Raw genomic sequence first — 21495 nt, forward strand, 5'->3', positions numbered from 1 at the left:
CCCATTTTTCTGAATTGTGGTATGTTACTGCATTAGTCAGTGTTCTTCAGAGAAGCAGAACCAATAGGTTCTGTATATAGATAGAGAAATTCATTTAAGGAATTGTCTCACATAATTTTGGAAGCCGTCAAGTCCGAAATCTGCAGGGAAGGCTGGCGGGCTGGAGACCAAGAGCAAAGGTAATGCTGCAGCTTGAGTCCAAAGGCAGTCTGCTGACAGAATCGTGTCTTCTGGAAACTCTGGTCTTTGTCTCTTAAGGCCTTCAACTTCTCACATGAGGCCCACCCACATAAATAAAGGAAATCTGCTTTCAATGTTAACTGAGTTAAATGTTAGCATCATCGAGAAAATATCTTCACAGTGACATTTAGACTAATATTTGTCCAAATCTCTGGATACTGTGGCCTCGCCAAGTTGACACAGAAAAAGTAACCATCAGTTACTTTTTTGCTTCTCTTTTATTTGCCAGACTCTTCACCATCACCTGTTTATGGGATAGCTATTGGTTGCACTAAAGATGACTGTTATTGCCATTTAATACAATTGGCTCAACTGTCAGCCACACCCTTGGCTGAAGACAAAGATGCTATGTACTACAGTTCGTGGTGAGCGTGAATAACAATACAGTCATGTCTGTAATGCTAGGAAATCATCAAAGGACCAGGAGTGACCCTTCAGATTTCACAAAGCCAGTTTGTGACTGAGGCAGTGAGAAACAATTTTATTCCTACACAGCACGATCCTACTTTAAATCCCTAGACGTGGGGTGGGGGGTTGTTGTTTGTTTTAAGTCATTTTTATACCCGTCGTGGGGCTTGAATTCACAACCCTAAGATCAAGAGTCACATGTTCTAGGGGCGCCTGGGTGGCGCAGTCGTTAAGCGTCTGCCTTTGGCTCAGAGCGTGATCCCAGCGTTCTGGGATCGAGCCCCGCATCAGGCTTCTGCACTAGGAGCTTGCTTCTTCCTCTCCCACTCCCCCTGCTTGTGTTCCCTCTCTCGCTGGCTGTCTTTCTCTGTCAAATAAATAAATAAAATCTTAAAAAAAAAGAGTTACATGTCCTACCGACTGAGCCAGGCAGGCCCCCCTGTGGACTGGCTTTATCCAGGGAGCTCTTCCGCTGGAGCCAGCCCACAGACAGTGGTTGGGGTGGGGGCGGGAACTGCAGCTAACCACTTCCTCCCACCACAACAAAGGGCTCACCAGGTGGCCTGAGAAGTGTGGCAACCTCTAGCTCAGCTGGCTTAGTGCCATTAGAAATTCACCCCAAGCTAGGACAGGTCTAGAATGGGCGTCCATTGGCTCTGCGATGCAAACAGGGACCTGCAAGGTTGCCCCTAAATTCATATCTGTATGTCTGTTTCACTGGACTGCTCAAGAACTCTAACTCCCTCAGACTCACGTCTCGTTCTTCGCCCACACCTCAGGACTGCAAACACTTGCAAGAAGGGATCCCTCGCTTTTTCTGTGCTTTGGTTCCACTTAAATGTGGCACTCGTTGCCCAGGATTATAGTTCTTTCCTTATAAATCAGCCTCTCCTCCAAGTGACCACCTAGAAGCAGTCTCACTGAACTGGCAACTCCAGTACTCACACTTAATAGGCACTTGGTACACGTGCGTGGAAAGACACGGACAGGACTATTGAAAATCAGTGTCTGTCTATGAACGGTTTTTATAGCCTACCTCATCACCGTTAGGCTCATAAAAAGTTTTTGTTGGCAGAGAGGCCAATGAAATCACCCCATGTTTTCATCCTGCCTATTTCTGTCCAACAAGAATACAGGTATCCCTCGCTTTTTGAAAGTTCCCTTCACATCACTTCACTTACACAAAAGCCCGACATGCGTACCTGTTTTTGCTAACCAAAAGAAATCCGAAGAGATCTTTGCTTTTATGAAAAGAGGTGAAAAGCAAAAACAGCACCCAGTGTTTGTTTCGCAGCGAGGCTTACAGAGGCAGCGTCCCCCCAGAGCCGCGAGGGTGGCCCCGCCAAGCTCCTGCCCCAGGAACTGCCCTCCGCGTCTCCGCAGCCAGCCGCCAAAGCTCGGAACTGTTGCCCGCAAGCATCTGTGCTTTATCTCCATTTCTTTTGTGCATCCATTAGCAAGATGTGTCCTAAGGTACCAGAAAAGCCAAAGAGAGGGTCGCCTGGGTGGCTCAGTCGTGAAGCGTCTGCCTTCAGCTCAGGTCATGATCTCAGGGTCCTGGGATCGAACCCCACATAGGGCTCCCTGCTCAGTGGGGAGTCTGCTTCTCTCTCTGCCTCTGCCTGCTGCTCCCCCTGCTTCTGCTCTCTCTCTGTCAAATAAATAAATAATTTTTTTTAAAAAATCACATTGATGAACTTTTTTGTATTCTATTATATTAAAATCCATTAGTCTAGTCTTGTTTTTTTGAGTGGATCGTTTACCTATGCATGGTTTGTAACAGTGTTTGTCTTTTAGAAAATCAAGATCTTCCAAATGTTAACACATTCCATATCTCTTCTCAGATAAATCTCCTGGTTAATGTCACCACCAATCTCATCAGAAAAGTTAAGTTTATAAGTGTTTGGGAAACGATCAAAGTCACAACGGCAGACACAGGTTTTCCAAAATTCTTTCTCTTGAAAGCTCCATTTTTATCATTGGCAATAAATACTGTCAGTTGGTTTCCTTGATAGTTTAAGCTCACGCCATTCATTTCCAAGAAAATTTCTGTGAAATCCCGAAGAACCAGAGTTTGTCTATCAGTTGTTCTTCAAGCAAATACGGTGTTCTACGAAAAAAGCAGCGGGCACAGGTCACATCTCAGGCAATCACACAAATGCCTGCCTCAAGACAAAGACCACATTTTGGAACGCAGCGGAAGCGCTCCGTGTGCACTTCCCATTTTGTCATACGGAATATTAAAAAGATGTGCGCTCAAGGGCCTAGATTTAATAAAATTAATTTTTATAGCTTCATCAGGACATTTTAAAGTGAGCCCGTGGTTGTTTTTCCTGCAAAGGCATGGCACTGAACAACACAATGGCTATTCTTGCCCCTGCTTCTGCATCCAGGTGCAGTTGTCAACACAGTCAAAAAAAAAAAAAAGTCAGTATTATTATGAAAACAGTTCTGGCCTGTGGATCCCTACAAGAGTCTCAGCTACATTTCAGGAGTCAGTGGAGCACACTTGGAGAACTGTTGCCTTATACTGAGGGGAAGGGGGGAAGGTAGAACAAGACTCAGAAAGACTGGGGTTTGAGCCCTTAGATAAGAAGTTCAGCAATTGAGGGGCACCTGGCTGGCTCGGTTAGAAAAGCATGTAACTCTTGACTTCGGGCTCATGTGTTTGAGCCCCAGGTTGGGTGTAGAGATTAATAAAAAAATGATAAAGTTAAAAAAAAAAGTCAGCAATTTTTTTTAAGATTTTATTTATTTGACAAAGATACAGCGAGAGAGGGAACATAAGCAAGGGGAGTGGGAGAGGGAGAAGCAGGCTTCCCACTGAGCAGGGAGCCCGATGCAGGGCTCGATTCCAGGACCCTGGGATCATGACCTGAGCCGAAGGCAGACGCTTAACGACTGAGCCACGCAGGCGCCCCAAAGCTCAGCAATTTAATAGCTACCTGAAATGGGAAAGTTAAACTCTCTGGGTCTCAACTTTCTTATGCATAACAGAATTTTTTTTAAAAAAAATGGGCAGGATCAGCACATTAAAAATTATATTTGTAAAGTTAGTGCCTAGAATATAGACCGAACTAGAATATGGACCAGAGATGTGTATGTAAGGGAGTTCATGAACAAAGGAAATTATTGGAGAAAATTAAAGTGTACCTTAATTAACATATGCATACCAAAATATTTATAGAGAGCCACAGCCAGGCGCCGTGCTCGGTGGAGACATAGAAACAAGCGGCATGATCCCTGCTGTTGAATAGTTTATAGGGGCATTTAAATCAGCTTGGCATTACATCAACTGGAAGGACTCAACCCTATCAGTGTTATAAAGAAAGGTATGCGCCAAGTACCAAGGTCAAGCAGTGAAGTACTCGCTCATAGTCTATATATGGTTATAGGAAGCCAATTGGAAAGGGAAGATGGACTCCAGGGCCAGTCCATGTGGAGAAGATGACAGACAGCCTGGTTTTTGCCACGTTTACCGGTCACCAAGGCACCTGATAAGCTAACAGGGAGAGGGGAAGCCCATCATTCTGAACTACAGATGATGCTCTTGGATGGGGAAGACAGTCATAGCAACAGTGTCCCAAGCACCGGATTTTCAGATTCCCGCCATGGTGGCGAGAAGCAGCAGCAGCTGATTCCTCACACATAGATCGTGGGAACCTTTGGAGATAGATAAATAATGCTCAGCTGTTCTGTGACCAGGGACTCGTGCTTTGACAGGTGCTGCTGTGGGTTCTGGGCCCTCAAGCTGTTGACTTTGCTCTGTGTGGCCAGAAGGGCAAGGTGTGTATGGAGTAGGTGATCCGTGATTCATTGCCGTTTGGGTAAGACTAAAAGGGAAAGAAAAACATTGCTTCAAGAGTCATAATTCAAGTGTCATAATTGAAGCCACTTGTCAGGGTTTCCATGGAGTTGGCTCTCCAGAGGAGAGTGCTGAAGGGTTAAGCCTCAGGCTAGAACATGAAAGAACAAAACCTCACAGACATAGCAGATTAAGTCATTGCTGTTTTCTGACAAAGCAAACAGGAAGTACAGGGTGCTGGCCCATCTTCATCTGAGAGAGGAGAGAGGAAAGAAAGAGAGAATGAGCCATCATGGAAACAGGTGTCATCTTACATGTGGGCTGGGGGATTTAACTGCCAAACATTAGACATTTCAGGACTGAGGACTGGGAGCCAAAAATAGACTGCATATTTCAAAAATTGGCCCTAAAACTAGTCCTGCATAGTGAAGTGACTTGATTTGCTTTAATAATCCTAGAGGATGTTTCTATCATAGATAATCCTTTGCACTAATGTAGACATTTCCTGGTACGAAGTTACGAATAAGAGAAATAAGTTACACAGTCATAGCTTTATATCATGATATCATTATTAAATGTATGGTAAAAAATGTATGGTAAATGTTGGGATGGGAGGAAGGAAGGAAGGGTAGAAGGAAGGAAGGAACGAAGGAAGGAAAAGAAGGTGGGTTAGTGATGGTTTGGTGTAAAATGTGTTTTTACATGTCTTTAGAGCTAAAGATGAAATAAATCTTAGGAAGAAATTAGAAACTTCTAAGGTAGGATACCTAAGGAGAGCTGTCTGGGGGTCATTTACCCAAAGAATAAAGACTGCAATTCAGAGTCCTAGCTCTGACCTTGGACTAGAGATTGGAAATCACTTTGAACATCTTGAATTCTCAAAGGCACTTACTTTTTGTCTAACTGCTACTGCATCAGGAGAGTTAGAGACTCAGCCCCAGAATCTGTCAGGCTTGAGAGTCATTAATGGTGCCTATAAATGCCCACATAATAATCCACGATGGTGGAGAACCCCTCACCCTGCATGGATCCTAACTTGAGGTCCACGGTCATGGGTAGAATTCAGGAGTTCCGTGAATCTGATGCGGAAAATAATTACATAAAACAATTACATCTCAATTTCATTAACCTTTAATTAACAGGTAACATTTCCCGTCTTTGCAAAATAAGCAACAAACCCAAGTAGTATCAGTACCGGTGACCTGTCACTGATAAAATTAACAAATATTTTCATATCAGATCATAATACGTGTTGTGCATACTCGTCGCCGCTTTGAATGATGGTAGTTACTCGGCCCACAGCTAGGTCTTCTCATTTACTACATTCATAAACACGTGTATGATTATATCACAAACATTCTTTTTGGTAACTATATTTCAATATAATTGTGGAGTTTTTTTGGTAATCTTATGTAATTTATTTTACGCCTTTAAAACATTATTCTGAGAAGCGGTCCCTGAGCTTCATCAGACTGACAAAGGCATCCATGGCCCAAAAATGTCAGGGTGACAACAACGTGGGAGGCTCCTGAGAGTATCATGCTGAGCGAAATAAATCCGTGAAAGACAAATACCATATGATCTCACTCATATGTGGAATTTAAGAAACAAAACAAATGAACAAAGGAGAAAAAAGAGAGATAGACAAACCAAGAAGCAGACTCTTAACTTCAGAGAACTGCTGGTTACCAGAGGCCACGTGGGGGTCGGAGGGGGAAACAGGCGATGGGGATTAAGGAGGGCACTTGTTGCGACGAGGACCGGGTGATGTATGGAATTTTGAGTCACTATACTGCATACCTAAAACGAATATAACATTGTATGTTAGTTATATTGGAGTTAAAATTTAAAACAATAAAAATGCAAAAAAAAAAAAAAAGCTGAGGTGAGAGTTGCCTCTTTCCATTGTACCTCATCTTCCCGGGGTGGACATCACACTGAATTCTCACGAAGGGATAGGCAGTTTTGTCATGACATTTCCAGGAAGCAGCTCAAACCATCAAGCCCGAGGACTGTAAGCAAGCTGTTTTCTCCATTACGCACCATAGAAACGGGGCCTAGGGCCAATGAGCTTGAACAATGCTGTCTACAAAAAACGCTTAAGACAGACCTGGGGGAACATTTTTTGCTCTAAACCAAAATTAAAGCTACAGATGTGAAATTAATAAATGCCTAATTAAATGTACCAAATCTCATATGTGAAATTCATCTGTCATTGCATTTAATATTCATAAATATTTTTGCATTTGAAAAAATTTACAGATCAGATTTTCTCACTTTGTAAGAAATCACAAGTAAATATGATTAGGAAGAAAAGCAATAAAAAAGTTAAAGTTACGGCCAAATATTTTCAAAAGTAGAATTATATAAATACACCCACTGTTTTATAGGGGAAAAAACTACACTTGGGTAACACGGAATGTCGGTATATTCAGTACATTTTAGTGTGTTTGAAAGCATGTGTGGTGAGGCTTCAAAGAAGAGAATGGACCCAGGCCTTCAAAGGTCTCAAAACTGCACTGATTGAAATTGCAAACTTGTCCTCTTGGCCCTCGAGAGGAGAATAGCCTCAGAGTTGGGGCCTGTGGAAGACTCCCACCCTTGCCATCCCCCAGACACATACCCGCAAGGCTTCCCAACCCTCCCGGCACTCTTCCTCGCCCCTTACTGTTGGCCTCACTCCCCTGCCCTGGCACTTCACCTTCTCAGAAAGGTAAGAGAGTTCCCACCATTTGTATTTGTTTTAGGGAAGGTGCCTGGGAATCGAACGCAGGGCCTCACACAAATGAGCCCCAGCATTCATGAACTCCTTCAGGGTTTTGCAAACAGCCATTTCAGGTTCACTGGGACCTCAGCTGGTCTCTCCTCTGCCCAGCTCTCTGACCCTCTCACAGGGAGTGCCTGGACCACCATGAGTCGGAATTCTCCTGGGTTGTGTCTCTCGGCTTTTCCTCTTTCCATCAGAAATGCTCTGTCTGGAAGGGGGAATGAAACATGAGAGACTATGGACTATGAGAAACAAACTGAGGGCTACAGAGGGGAGGGGGGTGGGGGAATGGGATAGACTGGTGATGGGTAGTAAGGAGGGCACATATTGCATGGTGCACTGGTGTTATACACAACTAATGAATCATCGAGCCTTACATCGAAAACCGGGGATGTACTGTATGGTGACTAACATAATATAATAAAAAATCATTAAAAAAAAAAAAAAGAAATGCTCTGTCTGGCTTCCTGACAAGCCCTTTGTCACCCAGAGTAGTGACAAGTCACATGGAGGACAAATTGTCCTAGCTCTTCTTCGTCCACCTGGATGTCATTGCTGTGGTAGGTGGTCCGGCTGGAGAGGCCATCTCTAGAGATGAATAGGAGAAAGATAATCGAGGTTGTAGACAGGTCTGCTTGTCCATGCCCAGGACATCTGTAAGAAATACACAAGAAGATGCCAGGAAGATTCAAGTCTGAAGAAAAGAATCAAAACCTGGGAGCAGGAAAAGGGCCTTTTGTGTTTAACTGTAGACCTTGTAGTCAGCAGGACTATGTATTTTCTCGGGGCCATAAAAAAGAAGAAAAACATTCGAAAAGGACTGAAAATCTGCACTATTTATTTGAAAGCACTAAAAAGTCAAGGAAAAGTCAGCACTTTAGTGTACTTTCTTATGTTTCACTGTAAAATGAGTGTAAACAAAAAATTGTCCCAAACCTGGACTTGGGAAAAACATCCTCCCAGAAAGAAGTTAGCACTCCTCACAAAATGCACAGGCCGCTTGCTGATGAAGGTTAATGGGACTACGATCTGTCTGGGGAATCTAGAGTTCTTCACCCGTTGAAATATCAGGTGCCTTTTTACCAAACTTTTTTTTAAATTGATGTATCTGATCTTATGATGGTCGCAAGAAGCTTCTCTTTTTCTATAAAATGCCCCTACCAAGAATAAATCTTTGAATTAGCCCCCTAAATGCCCCTTCCTTTGCCTGCGAGAATGCCATAAAACTTTGATATCTGCTCATGACTAAATTGTCTGAAAATTTGTCTTTAACAGTATTGTTTTTATTTTAAGGTAAGGGGCATTATGATATTTCCTGGGTTTAAGATATTTAAGATTGCTGGCTTCTGCAGAGTTGAATTGCTTTATAGTCCTGTATGACCTATATAGATTAATTCCTCCAAAGATCGTAGGCTAAAGAATTCCGCTTTGATTACATTTCCCACACAGTCTGTTAAGGCACAATACTGCTGAAGTATAACTTTCAAAAGAATAAAATTATGACTCATGCAAATATAAATGCACATATGTCAGAGATTGTATTCAATTAATTACTAAAGTACTGGTACAATTAATTACTAAGAACTAGTTTCAAGAAGAATTTGAGGAACGGTCATTTATATAGACAATCAGGAATGCTGAAATAAACATGCTAATAGTTGGGAAACTGATAATCTTACATAGGAAAATAATGTATACTACTGGGGTTATCTTTTTTTTTTAAGATTTTATTTATTTATTTTTCAGAGAGAGAGACAGAGAGAGCAAAAGCAGGGGGAGCAGCAGGCACCCCACTGAGCAAGGAGCCCGATGCGGGGCTTGATCCCAGGATCCTGGCATCACGACCTGAGCCGAAGGCAGACACTTAACCAACTGAGCCACCCAGGCCCCCCGGGGTTATCTTTCTACAGGGCAGAAGTCAACTGTAACTCAACTGGACAGAAGGATTTGCCCATATATTGACAAGAATCATTTGCATGCCTACCAGTTTTCTGCCACTTTAACTTTGCCACAGTCGACAGGAGACAATCAAACGTATACACACCCTACAAAATCAGTTAGTGTTCTTTTGACAGTGCCCAGCACTCCGCTGAAAGATAAGCCCATAGTTTCTTTGGCCAAGTCCCAAGTCTCAGATCATTTTTCCTGACAAGAAACCATTTTATCAACGATTGCACCCTATCAAAATCCAAAGTATAGAACAAATTAGTGATGGGTGGGGACTATGAGAATTATAGCTGTGCAATTGCTGGCTCCTCTGCTTTTTCCTCTTCCTGGCTTTATAATAACAACAACAAAAAAATACTTTCTAAAGTAATTGATAGTTACAGTACAACTTCAATCTAAATCCCATTTTTTGAAGAAGAAACTGAAAAAAAATGATTCTTAAGCTCAACTGGGAAAATAAGTATCTGAAAATAACCAAGAAAAAGGATTTTTTAAAAGATTTTATTTATTACTTAGAGAGAGAAAGAGCAAAAGCAGGGGGGAGGGGCAGAGGGACAAGCAGACTCCCCCGCCCCGAGCAGGGAGCCCACGCGGGGCTGGATCCCAGGACCCTGAGATCATGACCTGAGCCACCTAGGCACCTCATCAAGAAAATTTTGAAAATGAATTGGGAGAAGGGGATCGGTGTCAGAGGCGATGCAGGAAGAAAGTAGAAAGGTTTGCTTTCCCTAATGTTAGATATTAAAAGTCATTTGAAATTTATAATAATAAAAACAGGAATAGATTAATAAAACAATTTAAATCCCCAAATCAGACCCAAGTTTAAGAATATGCTGGATGTGATGTTTAAAATCAATGGTTCTCAATAAATGGTATTGAGACAACTTGATACACAGTTGCTCAAAAAATTTCTTTTTATTAAGATCGTATTTTTAAATAATCTCTACACCCACTATGGGGCTCGAACCCACAACTCCAAGATCAAGAGTCACACTCTTTACTGACTGGAAAAAAAACACTTTTTAAATTATTAAAGCATCAGCTGGAATTGGCTCGTCAGGGTTAGGAGAGAGAGCTCTGCTATTTTAGACAGGAGGCAGGCGGAGCAAAGGAATTACAGTGCAAGCAAGGATAAAACAGTGAGTCCAGATGGAAAGCTTTATGCCCATCAGAGAATGGTGAGCTGAGCAGAGCAGAGCGGTCGGAACCAGCCATATCAGGGAAGAGGTGTCATGAAAAACAGACTTGAACTTGGTCTTCAAGTGGATGGAAAGCCTGGACAGCTTTTAAGCAGGAAATTGTCATGATCAGGTTTTCATTTTAGACGGATTACTCTGCTCTCTGTTTGGAGGATAGATTCAAAAAGTTAAGAAAAACCATTTTGGGTCGAGTTGCGTAAGGAGAACTTTCCAGAAGTATTTAGGAATGGGAGGCAGATTATAAATGTTTAAGGGAGGAATAGATGGGAAAGAGATGGAAGTCGTCAGCACAATCCTCATGTTTGGGAATTTGGAATGTGAGAAAAAGGAGAAAGGTAAGGAGTGGCATAAGGGAGCAGAAGGTTCTAACAAAGGTCTCCAGGAGAGGGAAAGACTCGAGCATGTTGGCAGCAAGCCTGGAGTAACGGTGGGAAGAGAGGGGCAAGCTGGAAAGAGCTGGAAGGGAAGGGTCAGGGGAGCCGTGGGAGAGGGGAGAGCCATCTGTCCATCTGTAAAAAAGGCTGGGCCGCTATGCCACGTACCACACAGTCCTAGTATCAGTTCTCATCTTCTTAACGTTATCCGTTCTGGAAATTCTTTTTTAAAAAATGCCCATTAAAAGGACAAATCGACTTACTTCTCCAGAAGGCTTATAACCATCCAGTCTACAGATTTCCTGTCCCTGTTTTACACCAGTGTTATTCTCAGTGCTGGGGATCTAGCAGTGAACTAAACACATGAAGTCCTCCCCTCATGGCACTCATGTTCTCATGGGAGACGACCATTGTCAGCCATGTTGCTCTAGAATGCCTTGTGAGGAAGTGGCACGCACCCTCAGGAAGCATATAACTGAAGGGAAGGAGGTCTAGAGCGACCAAGGGCTACCATTCATATGAGATGGTCAAGGGAGGGATCTCTGGCCAGATGACATGTTTCTGAAACCAGCAGGACAAAATTTGTGAGTGATGGATGGGAAGTTGAAGTTTCAAAATTCGAGATCCTATAAAACAACACCTTTTAGGAACACGAATAAAGGAAAGTAGCCTGGTCCAGTTATCAGTCACACTGACAGTGGTATTTCCTGACTAAAAAATTGGGCTGCAAATCCACTCGCTATTAATCCCGAATGTGACTTGTCTCATTATAAAATACCACTTAATATTTATTTCTGATCCCAAAAGCAGTTCTCCATTTTAGAAAACTGAAAGATGAAATTAGTATTGTAACAGTCTGATTTCGGTTAAGTTTCCAGAAGAAAACGCTAAGAGAAAATAACTCTAAGAAAAGCCTGAGATACACAGCTGGGACGTCTAAAACTTTTCTAAATCTCCTTGTAATTTAATTTTTCATCCAATGCGTGCTGTGCGTGTACAAGAACTAAGTACTGGCCCGAGCACCGGGGTGAGGGGTCAGGGGTTTGAACAACAGTGCTGTCTTGGAAGAGGCCAAGCCGGAAGGGCTGGCTGGCTGGAAACGCGAATTCTATCACGTGGCTGCAGTGGAACATGGCCAAAGAGCTTTGGGAATATAACCTCCAGGGAAAGGAGATACTGGGGGGGCTTCTCAGAGAAAAGCCCTTCTAACTTTCCTAACTGCCCCACTCAGAGGATACTTTTCAATCAGTTTCTTCCGGGTCCATTGTGCTGCCTTTGGCACCGTGGAATATCTCCTCATTTCTTAAAACCCTCAGTGTCCCTGGTTCCCCTGACAGTGATTTCTCCCCCTTCTCTTCCAACCCCTCTAAATTTCGCCAGATTAGCCCCCAGGCCTTACCCTTTGTATGTGCCCCACCAGCAAAATGGCCGGCAGATGGCAGGCACCACAAATATTTGTTGAACTGACTCAACCAGGCGACACCTGGACAATGTTCTCACTCAGGTTCCTCATCTGCCACACATCTGGTCCTATTATTGCCCCAATCAGCCTCCCACACGACATTCCCTCCCCCCTCCAGCAGATACATATGAACAGCTACCCAGCGCACCACCTGTTCTGAGAGCCAAAGGGACAGCAGGGAACAAAACAGGCAAAAACCCCTGCCCTGAAAGAGTCTGCATTCCGAGGTAGGAGACAGATGACTAAACAATGTAGCAGGGTAGAAGGTGCTGAGAGCTACGGAAAAAATTTACGTCGGTCTCTAGGACAAGGTGCGCTCAGAGAAGCAAAGCCACAAGGACAGATGACCAGCGGTGCGAGTTGCTGCTTAGCCCTGGCCTGAGAGAGCCAATTGCGAGCATCTCTTCCCCAGTCCATTTAGCGATCAGCAGCTTAAAATGCTCAGAGTGGGAATATTTATACCAAGGAAATTGGCAAATGCTACTGATTGGGCCTTTTTTTTTTTTCCTGGAAAGCTAGTTGTTCAACATTTCCCAGCATAAAACACGCACACACACACATGCACGCAAGCACGCACACGAATTTATTATAGGAATTTGACTCTATGCAATTGTGGGAACTTCTGTTGCTTCCGTCTCTGGCACTGGTGCCTGAGGTCAGCAGGGCAGGCAGGCAGCAAGGGAAGATGAATGTGCAGTGAGGGAAGCGAGATGAAACCAGGCGGAGGGACTAGAATTCTCATCCATCTCTCTTCATCTCCAAGTCTCTGTTTTCAGGGATGTGGGGAAGTCCTACAGGAGAAGCCAGCAGCCTTCATCATGGAGCTAAACACACCCTTGACCCAGGAGTCTGAGACACTGTAGGGAGCTCCAGTGAGCGCTATGAGAGTTGTGGGTCGGGCCACAGCCCGGTGTCAACCAGGAGAGCAGCAGGTAAACCACACCGTAGTGGGCTTCACCCGCACTTCGCACACCGAAGCGGTCCTATAACTGTTCAATCAGTACGGCCATTCCTTCACTTCTGCCTTCCAAACGTCATGCAACATGTTTCTGTGGCCCACCAGCCTGAGAACTCCATAGGGAAGACACTCAGGGAACGGTTCCAGCCCCGCCCAATTGACAATGCAAACCCGCCGTGGTTAGGAAAGAGAATAAAGACTACTGGTGGCAATTTTCAATAGGATTTTCATGGAAGGACCTACTAAGAAGGTGACATTTACATAGTAATCCGAAAGAAGTGAGGGAGCAAGCTTTGGGAATTGTTATGGGAAGAAAGTTCTAGGTGGAGGGGATAGCAAATGGAAGACCCTGAGTTGAAGTCAGAGCTGATGTGTTCAAAGAACAGCAGGCATGACAGTGTGGTGGGAGTGAGTGAGGGAGAGAGCAGAAAGAGGAGAGGTCAAGAAGGTAATTACGTGTGTGTGTGTGTGTGTGTGTGTGTGTGTGTGTAGCGAGGGAAGGGCTTATAAGACTTTGCCAAGACCTCAGCTTCTATTCTGCGTGGTGTAAGAATCCACCGGATGATTCTGAGCAAGGGGATAACAAGATCAAATCAGTCTCAGCAGGATCATTCTGGCTGCTATATTGGGAATAGCCTGAAAGGTCACAAATGTGGATTATTACAAGGTTATTGCAAAAATCAACAGGGAGCAGATGACAGCTTAGACCAGGGAAGAACCAGTGGGGATGGAACAAAGAGGTGGGAACCTGGTCATCTTTTGAAGGTAGGGTCCACAGAATTTGCAATGGATATGGGATATGAGAGAAAAGGAAGATCAAGGATGAGTCCAGGTTCTTGGGCTGAGCGACCAGAACATTAGAGGTGCTATGAACTAAAATTGCAAAAACTGAAAGACAACCACGCTTGGTTGGGAAGGGGGAGATCGAGAGGTCAGTTTGGACAAGTTGAGCTTGAGTTTTCCTTTAGACGTCAAATTGAAGATGTCAGTCACATCTATGAATATAGAACTTAGGAAACAGGCATAGGCTAAAGGTATAAATCTGGTATTAGCAACATACAGAGAGTGTTTAACACCATAAGCCTGGATGAGACCACCAAGATGTAAAGTAGAAGAGAGAAGAGCTGCAAAGGACTGCGTGCTGAGACCCTGCCCACTAAGCACTCAGGGAGACGAGGAATAAGCAAAAGATGCTAAGAAGGAGTAACCAGGGGCACCTGGGTGGCTCAGCCATTAAGCGTCTGCCTTCGGCTCAGGTCATAATCTCAGGGTCCTGGGACCGAGCCCCGCATCAGGCTCCCTGCTCTGGAGGAAGCCTGCTTCTCCCTCACTCCTCTTGCTTGTGTTCCCTCTCTTGCTGTCTCTTTCAAATAAATAAATAAAATCTTAAAAAAAATGAGTGACCAGAGAAGTAAGAGAAGACCCAAGAGACTGGTAGCCTCCAAAGCAAGTAACAAGAAGAGGGAGGGAGTGGTCAGTTGAGTCGGATGCTGCAGATAGGTCACCTAAGATGAAAACTGAATGCTGATCCTTGGATTTAGCCAAATGGAGGTCTTTGGCCCCTTGCCAAGAACAATTTTGGCAGAGTGGAAGCAATAGAGCTATATGGAGTGAGTCCAAATAAGGATGAAATAGAGCAAGTTAGAGACAATGCGTAGAGGCAACTCTTCTGAGATGTGAAAGGAAGAATAAGGATGGAACATGAGCAAGAAAGCAGGATGGCGGTCAGAGAGAGTTTTGGTCTTTCTTTGAATTGGGAGAAATCGTTGTATGTTTGTAGGCTGGCAAGAATGATCTAATGGAGAGGGAAATTTTTGTGATGGATAGAGAGATGGGAAAATTGTTGAAACAGTACCCACAGTGAGAAAGGATGAGATCTAGTACTTAAGTGGAGGGATTGCACTCTGAGAAGAGTGACTTTGGTCCACAGTAAACCGAATATTTGAGGCCAGCAGACCAAGTACACGAGGAAGGCAGGTGGATTCAGGGGAGGTTATAGAAGTCCTCATTATTATTCCTAATCTCTCACTTCTACACAAATAGGGTAAAAGTATCAATTGAATGGGTTCTTGGGAGAATTAAATAAGTTAAATACATACAAACTCCCAGAAAGTGTGTAATGACTGTAACAGCTATTAAATATCATTACACATCAGTCTGGGTGATCTAATCTGTTCCCACGGTTTCACTGACCTCCTCTCCATAAGCTTCAGATTCAAGATCCAACTCCTGCTGGACAGGTCTCAAAATCAACAAGTCTAGAACTCAACTCACTTTGGTCTCCTCTGGGCAACTCCATCCTCTGCAAGCTTGTCACAGTTAAGGGCTCCGTCCACCTGGGCACATCCACCAGAGACTGGCTCTCTGCATTTCTTCCTCTTCCTCATACTCCCGCCTCAACATTGTGGAAACCCTTTCTCTCCTCCCTTCTCTCCTCTATCATCCTTCCTACTGTACCCTTTCACTCTCTTAGGCATCTCTTTCTTCTGGACTTTGGCCTCCTAACAGATCCTTTCTGTCAACGTGGCCTCCTGTGAATCTCTCTTCCACATGTACAGAAATGCAAATACTATGTGGGGTAAATGATTCTGTGGCCCAGTCTATACAGCATGGCGCTCAAGGCCTTCCATGCTATGTTTACATCTTTAACTACATCTCCTGCCCCTTCCAACCTGCTACTTTATATACCAATTATACCAAGTATGATGGCTTCCCTGCACAACGCTCCCCAAAACTACACCCTCCAAACTGTTGAGTACCACCATGCTGATGTCTGATTACCCTTCAACTCTAAGCTACGGCGCCATCCCCTCAGGGAACTCTCTCTGATCCACCTGAGCCAAGGGCCCTTCCTCAGGGCTTTCACAATACCAAATCCAAACACCCAGCATGTTATAGGTGCTCAATGAATTGGTGACATTATATTAGATGAACTACATCTAATTGATTAAACTACAATAGATAATACCTTGAAATCCTTTCCAGTACTATGACACTGCAGCAGGTATTTTCTTTTGGTCATGCTTTAAAAAAAAAAAAAGATTGTATGTATTTATTTATTTGAGAGAGAGAGCGAGAGCACACGTGAGCCGGGGGAGGAGCAGAGGGTGAAGGAAAGGGAGGAGGAAAGGATTTCAAACAGACTCTGCACGGAGTACAGAACCCAATGTGGGGCTCGATCTCACGACCCTGAGATCATGAACTGAGCTGAAACCAAGAGCGGGATGCTTAACCAACTGAATTTTTTAATTCCAGTATAATTAACACAAGTGTTATATTCATTTCACGTATACAATGTAGTGATTCAACAATTCTATACATTACTCAATGCTCCTCACAGTAAGTGTACTCTTAGTTCCGTTCATCTATTTCACCCATCCCCCACCCACCTCCCCTCTGGTGACCATCAGTGTGTTCTCTATAGTTTAGAGTCTGTTTCTTGGTTTGTCTCGTATTTGTGTGTTTGGGTTTTTTTCTTAAATTCCACATATGAGTGACTTCATACGGTATTCTCTTTCTCTGACTGATTTACTTCACTTAGCATTATACTCTCTAGATCCACCCATGTTGTTGCAAATAGCAAGAACTCATTCCTCTTTATGGCTGAGTAGTATTCCATTGTAGCTTTATATTACCTCTTCTTTATCCATTCATCTATCGATAGACACTTGGGTTGCTTCCATATCTTGACTATTGTAAATAATGCTGCAGTAAACATAGGGGTGCATATATCTTTTCAAATCAATGTTTTTGTATTCTTTGGGTAAACATCCAGCAATGGAATTACTAGATATAACGGTAGTTCTATTTTTAATTTCTTGAGAAACCTCCAAATTGTCTTCACCGTGGCTGCGCCAGTTTGCATCCCCACCTACGGTTCACCTACGGCTGGCCACGGAAAGTCCCTTTCAAAACTAAGATTCTGCTCTCAGCCCTCTAGACAGGGTTTGGAGTGTGGCTTCCAAAGAAAGCCATGGCCATTGTTCCTCTCCATTCATCATCCACTCCCCAGAAACATCTGAATTTAAAAATACTGTGTTTAAAATAGCATGTGACTCTCGTATTTATTTTGCGAATCCAGTCATAATTGTGTGATAAATCTACTGGCTGTAAGACGTTTGAACATTCATATACACACGGTAGCTACAGATTGTTCAGATAGTTTTAAAAAAACAAAATAAGGGTCACCTGGGTGGCACACTCGGCTAAGCATCCGACTCTTGGTTTTGGCTCAGGTCATGATCTCAGAGTTCTGGGATCGAGCCCTGCTTCAGGCTTCACACTCAGGGCAGAGCCTGGTTGAGACTCTCTCTCCCTCTCCCGCTTGTATGCTCACTCTCTCTCTCAAAAAATAATAAATAAATCTTTAAAAGACAAACAAAAAAACAAAATAAAACACCACCTTAATCTTTCATCCTACACAAACCAACATACACCATATAATCTCAGAAGTTCAGCCTCCACCAACTCACTACCCCCTTCAAAGACCTTTAGTGCCTCTGGGGTAAAGAACAGCCTGTTGGCTTGGCCCCAAGGGAGTCCGCAGCTCCGTCCCATCTGCATCTCTGCCTTATCTCCTGCCACACCCTCCATGAACTTCTGCTCTGTCCCGGCTGCTCTTTTCACCATCTCCTGAGCACGCCTTCCTGGGCCTGTTCCTGGCCCTCTGCTCCAAGAATGCTCCCCATCCCCTGCCCTGTGTTATCTAGGTGTGATTCACGTTCCAAAGTCCAGGTCAATGGCAGTCTCCTCCGTGAACGTTTCAGCATCGAAAAAGTGATCTCTCCCTCCTCTGGGATTGTACAGCATTATTTTTGCCATTCTTCATTCAATATGTTTTTATGGGCACATCATCTTCCCCCACCAAGCTACAAGTTCCTTGAAGGCAGGAAGATATAGTAACCTTTGCCCTATCTATAGGCATTGTTTTTAGCCTAGTGTGTGTGTCTGGGGAAAGGTGATTGTGCTAAAATATAATTTTGATTTGTTAGATACTTAACAAAAGCTATGTTTTAAGTGGTTTTAAATTATACAAATGGTTTACTGTAAATAACATTTCCTTTTAATTACTCCAGTCCCTATACTCCTGTGGTTCCCTGTGATTAGCTTTTGAACTTCTTTTTGGACAGGTTGGGTTTGTGATCAGTCTTTATAAATACCTGTTCTGTGCACGGTACTGGAAATAGGAGTTCAGACTGCATGTTTGCCCTCAAAACTTTGCCTCCTAGTAATCAGCTTCATGCTATTCTTATTTTCACTAAAGTTTCATATTCATCGTAGAAGAACTGGTGTTCAAATCACTAGAAGGACATGTGGACATGGTGTCAGTTTGGATCAAAACTGAGGAGCAGATCCTGAGTCTCCTGGACCCGAGGATGTCATTGGTTTGCTCTGAGAAGAGGCGACGAAGTGGGCATTCGCTTTTTCCCTTGTTGCTTTGTACCCAGCTACAGCGTGTTGAATGTTGTATGATGTTCTGCACTATGACCTCTGCACTATGACCTCTACACTATGACCCTCTATGACCTCTACTCTGTGTTGAATTTTTGCTCTGCTGCTAAGTCTGCACCTTCCGTTTCCTGGACGCTTTATCTCTCTTTCCCTTCAGTTCAGTTCAGTAAACATACATTGAGCACCTACTGCATGCAAGGAAGGATGGAAAGCACTGGTTCCCTGATTTATCAGTGTATGTTACATATTTTTATAACACACAAGATATAGTTACATATAATCTATGTACACATTTATGAAAGCATATTTTCATAAGCAGGGTAGAGTAACATATTGTAAGAGGGTTAAGTTCAAAAGTAAATACGTTCGGTGAAAATCAAATAAAGGCACAGTTATCCTCAGGATGTCCCTCAGTAGGTAATGAAAGCGTGTGGCCCACGGGACAGAGGAAGTGAGGGCTGCCTGAAGACAGCCAAGTCGGGCCTGGAGCATCTCGACTCACTGCGGGGCTTCTGGAGAGTGAGGCGGGTTCAGCGTGCATTTGTGAGACTTTCTGTGTCTGGGTGTGTACGCGTGTGCCCGGCTTTGATTCTAGGGGAAACAAAATTATAAAGATGTACGCAGTAAGTACTACAACCTCTTTCTCTCTTCTCCTTTTGAATTGCTCCACTAGACCCGCCGTTCCATTCTCCATCCCGGAGTGTTCAGGTGTTGGGGCTGCAAACGTTCATTCTGGAATGTCCTAGTTCTAAGCTGCCACCTGGTGGCTGTTCCGTGTATGTGCGTCAGCCGGCCTCCGCCTGCGCTCGGAATTCGATGCCATTCCTCGGACCTTCTGCATTTTCATCCCTGCGGAGAAGTGCACCTGGCATTTAGGAGCAGTGTGTTACTTACGTGACAGATAAAAAGTAGGAATATGTGCTTCCTTCCCCCACAGCTGCCAGTTCCTGTCACAGAATCATGAACATGTATTACAATACTTTATATCCTTCAGGATAACAACTGTCCCAAGAGCTTAAAATCACGGCAAGGTCACACGTGACTTTGGAGTCTACACAAAACTCTAGTTTTCTCCTTTCCCCAATTGCCGGGTAATCTTTATTTAGAATAGCAGCATCCCATGAGCAGAGACAAAGTCCGTGCGCAGTGTTTGCTGAGCGCCTCTGAGCCGCTGCCTTGAGCTCCCAGCCTTGCGCAGAGACACGCGGGGCTGAGGGACGGTCACTGGAGCGCGATCCCCTACACTGGGGGCTGGGAAAGAGCACTGGACTCTCTCTGAAGGGGTCAGTGATGTCTTCGCAGAAGAACCTAGGCTGAGGGTAAGCCAGGAGGCCGAGAAGGTGAGGAGAGGTTAGACAGTCCAGGCTAAGGGAAGAAGAGCGCAGCGTCTGGGCCGAGGCGCCCCCGCAGCACTGCTCTGGGGCTTCATTTCCAGAGTTTCGGCAGCCCAAGGAGCACTCCAGAATCTGCCTTTTTAACAGGCTGGTTTAAACATTCTTAGGAGAACTGCCCCTCCTACCTTTTTTTCTAACAAAGTCTTACGCTGAACCGTAGCAGATTCCTGAGATGCATCCAGTTCGACCAACCACTGCTTTCTCCAAGGCTTGTTTTCTCTTTCCTTAATATAATTTTCCCATTTCAAAATTACTGGGTCTCAAGCAACAACCACCCACCCCCGAAACAGGACCATAGGCTGGCTGAGACTGATGTCTGCAAGAAGTCACTGGAAAATACACTTCGGTACCTAGCGGCGGAGGTTTGTAAAATAAAGAGCAAGGTCGCGCCCTCTCTTCGTCCAGTAGTAGATACCCACAAATTAGCTCAGGGAAGGACAACCCACCGGCACCAACCCTGAAAGCCTTGGAGTATATAAGGAGGGTCACATTGTAGCAAGTGTGGTCTGTATAGTCAGTAATTAATATCCCACGAAAATAAGAAATATGGTTCAAATGTATTTAAGTATTGAGTGATTCATGCATTATAAATCCATTTAGTGTCATTGTTGGATTAATCGCACTGAATATTTCATCAATCATAAAAACCTGCCACTCGTCATGTGGGGAGGTCTGAGGAACTTTCTGAAGTTTGAAAGGAGTTTGCAATGATGGAAAAGACTGAAAGAACTAGTGTAGTTCTTTACCCCTGTTTTTATCTAGTTAATCCCTGCTTTTTCAGACTGGTTTCTTTCTTTTTTCTTCTTTTTTTTACGATTTTATTTGTCAGAGCAAGAGCAAGAGGAGAGCACAAGCAGGGGGAGCAGCAGGCAGAGGGAGAAGCAGACTCCCCGCTGAGCAGGGAGCCCGACATGGGGCTCGATCCCAGGACCTTGAGATCATGACCTGAGCCCAAGGCAGATGCTTAACCAACTGAGCCACCCAGGCATCCCTCAGAACTGATTTCAACTGGTATCTTTTTCTAGGACCTCTGGGACGGAATCAAACCCTACAAGTTTGAGCTCTCATAGCATCGTGTGCCTTTTAACTTATCACCGTTGCAAAGTGGGACTTGTGTGTGTCAATATTTAATGTTTGTCTCTCACCCGCTGCTCTACAATGTCATAGGGGCAGGACTGTGTCTTTCTGCTCCAGATTGTCTGCCAGCGTGCAGGACAGGTCCTGGCATACACTAACCCCTCATTAAATAGAAATCATTCACTAAGCAAATAAGTACAATAAGTTTTAAAGTACCAAGTCTCAGTCCGGGGAGATAATTACAGAGACAGTATGTAAAAATATATCATTTAGGGCTGTGGTGGCTAATAGATAACTCCAGAGACCTGGATTCAGAAGCAGGTCTCCTTGGAGGGGAGACCCAGACATGTAGAAGAAAGGGAATATGGACTAAATGGAATAAATGATATGGGTAAGTGTCTTCTGCTAGACAA

This window comes from Ursus americanus, chromosome 19 (assembly GCF_024610735.1).
Source record: "Ursus americanus isolate L20-20 chromosome 19, mUrsAme1.1.p, whole genome shotgun sequence".
NCBI lineage: Eukaryota > Metazoa > Chordata > Mammalia > Carnivora > Ursidae > Ursus > Ursus americanus.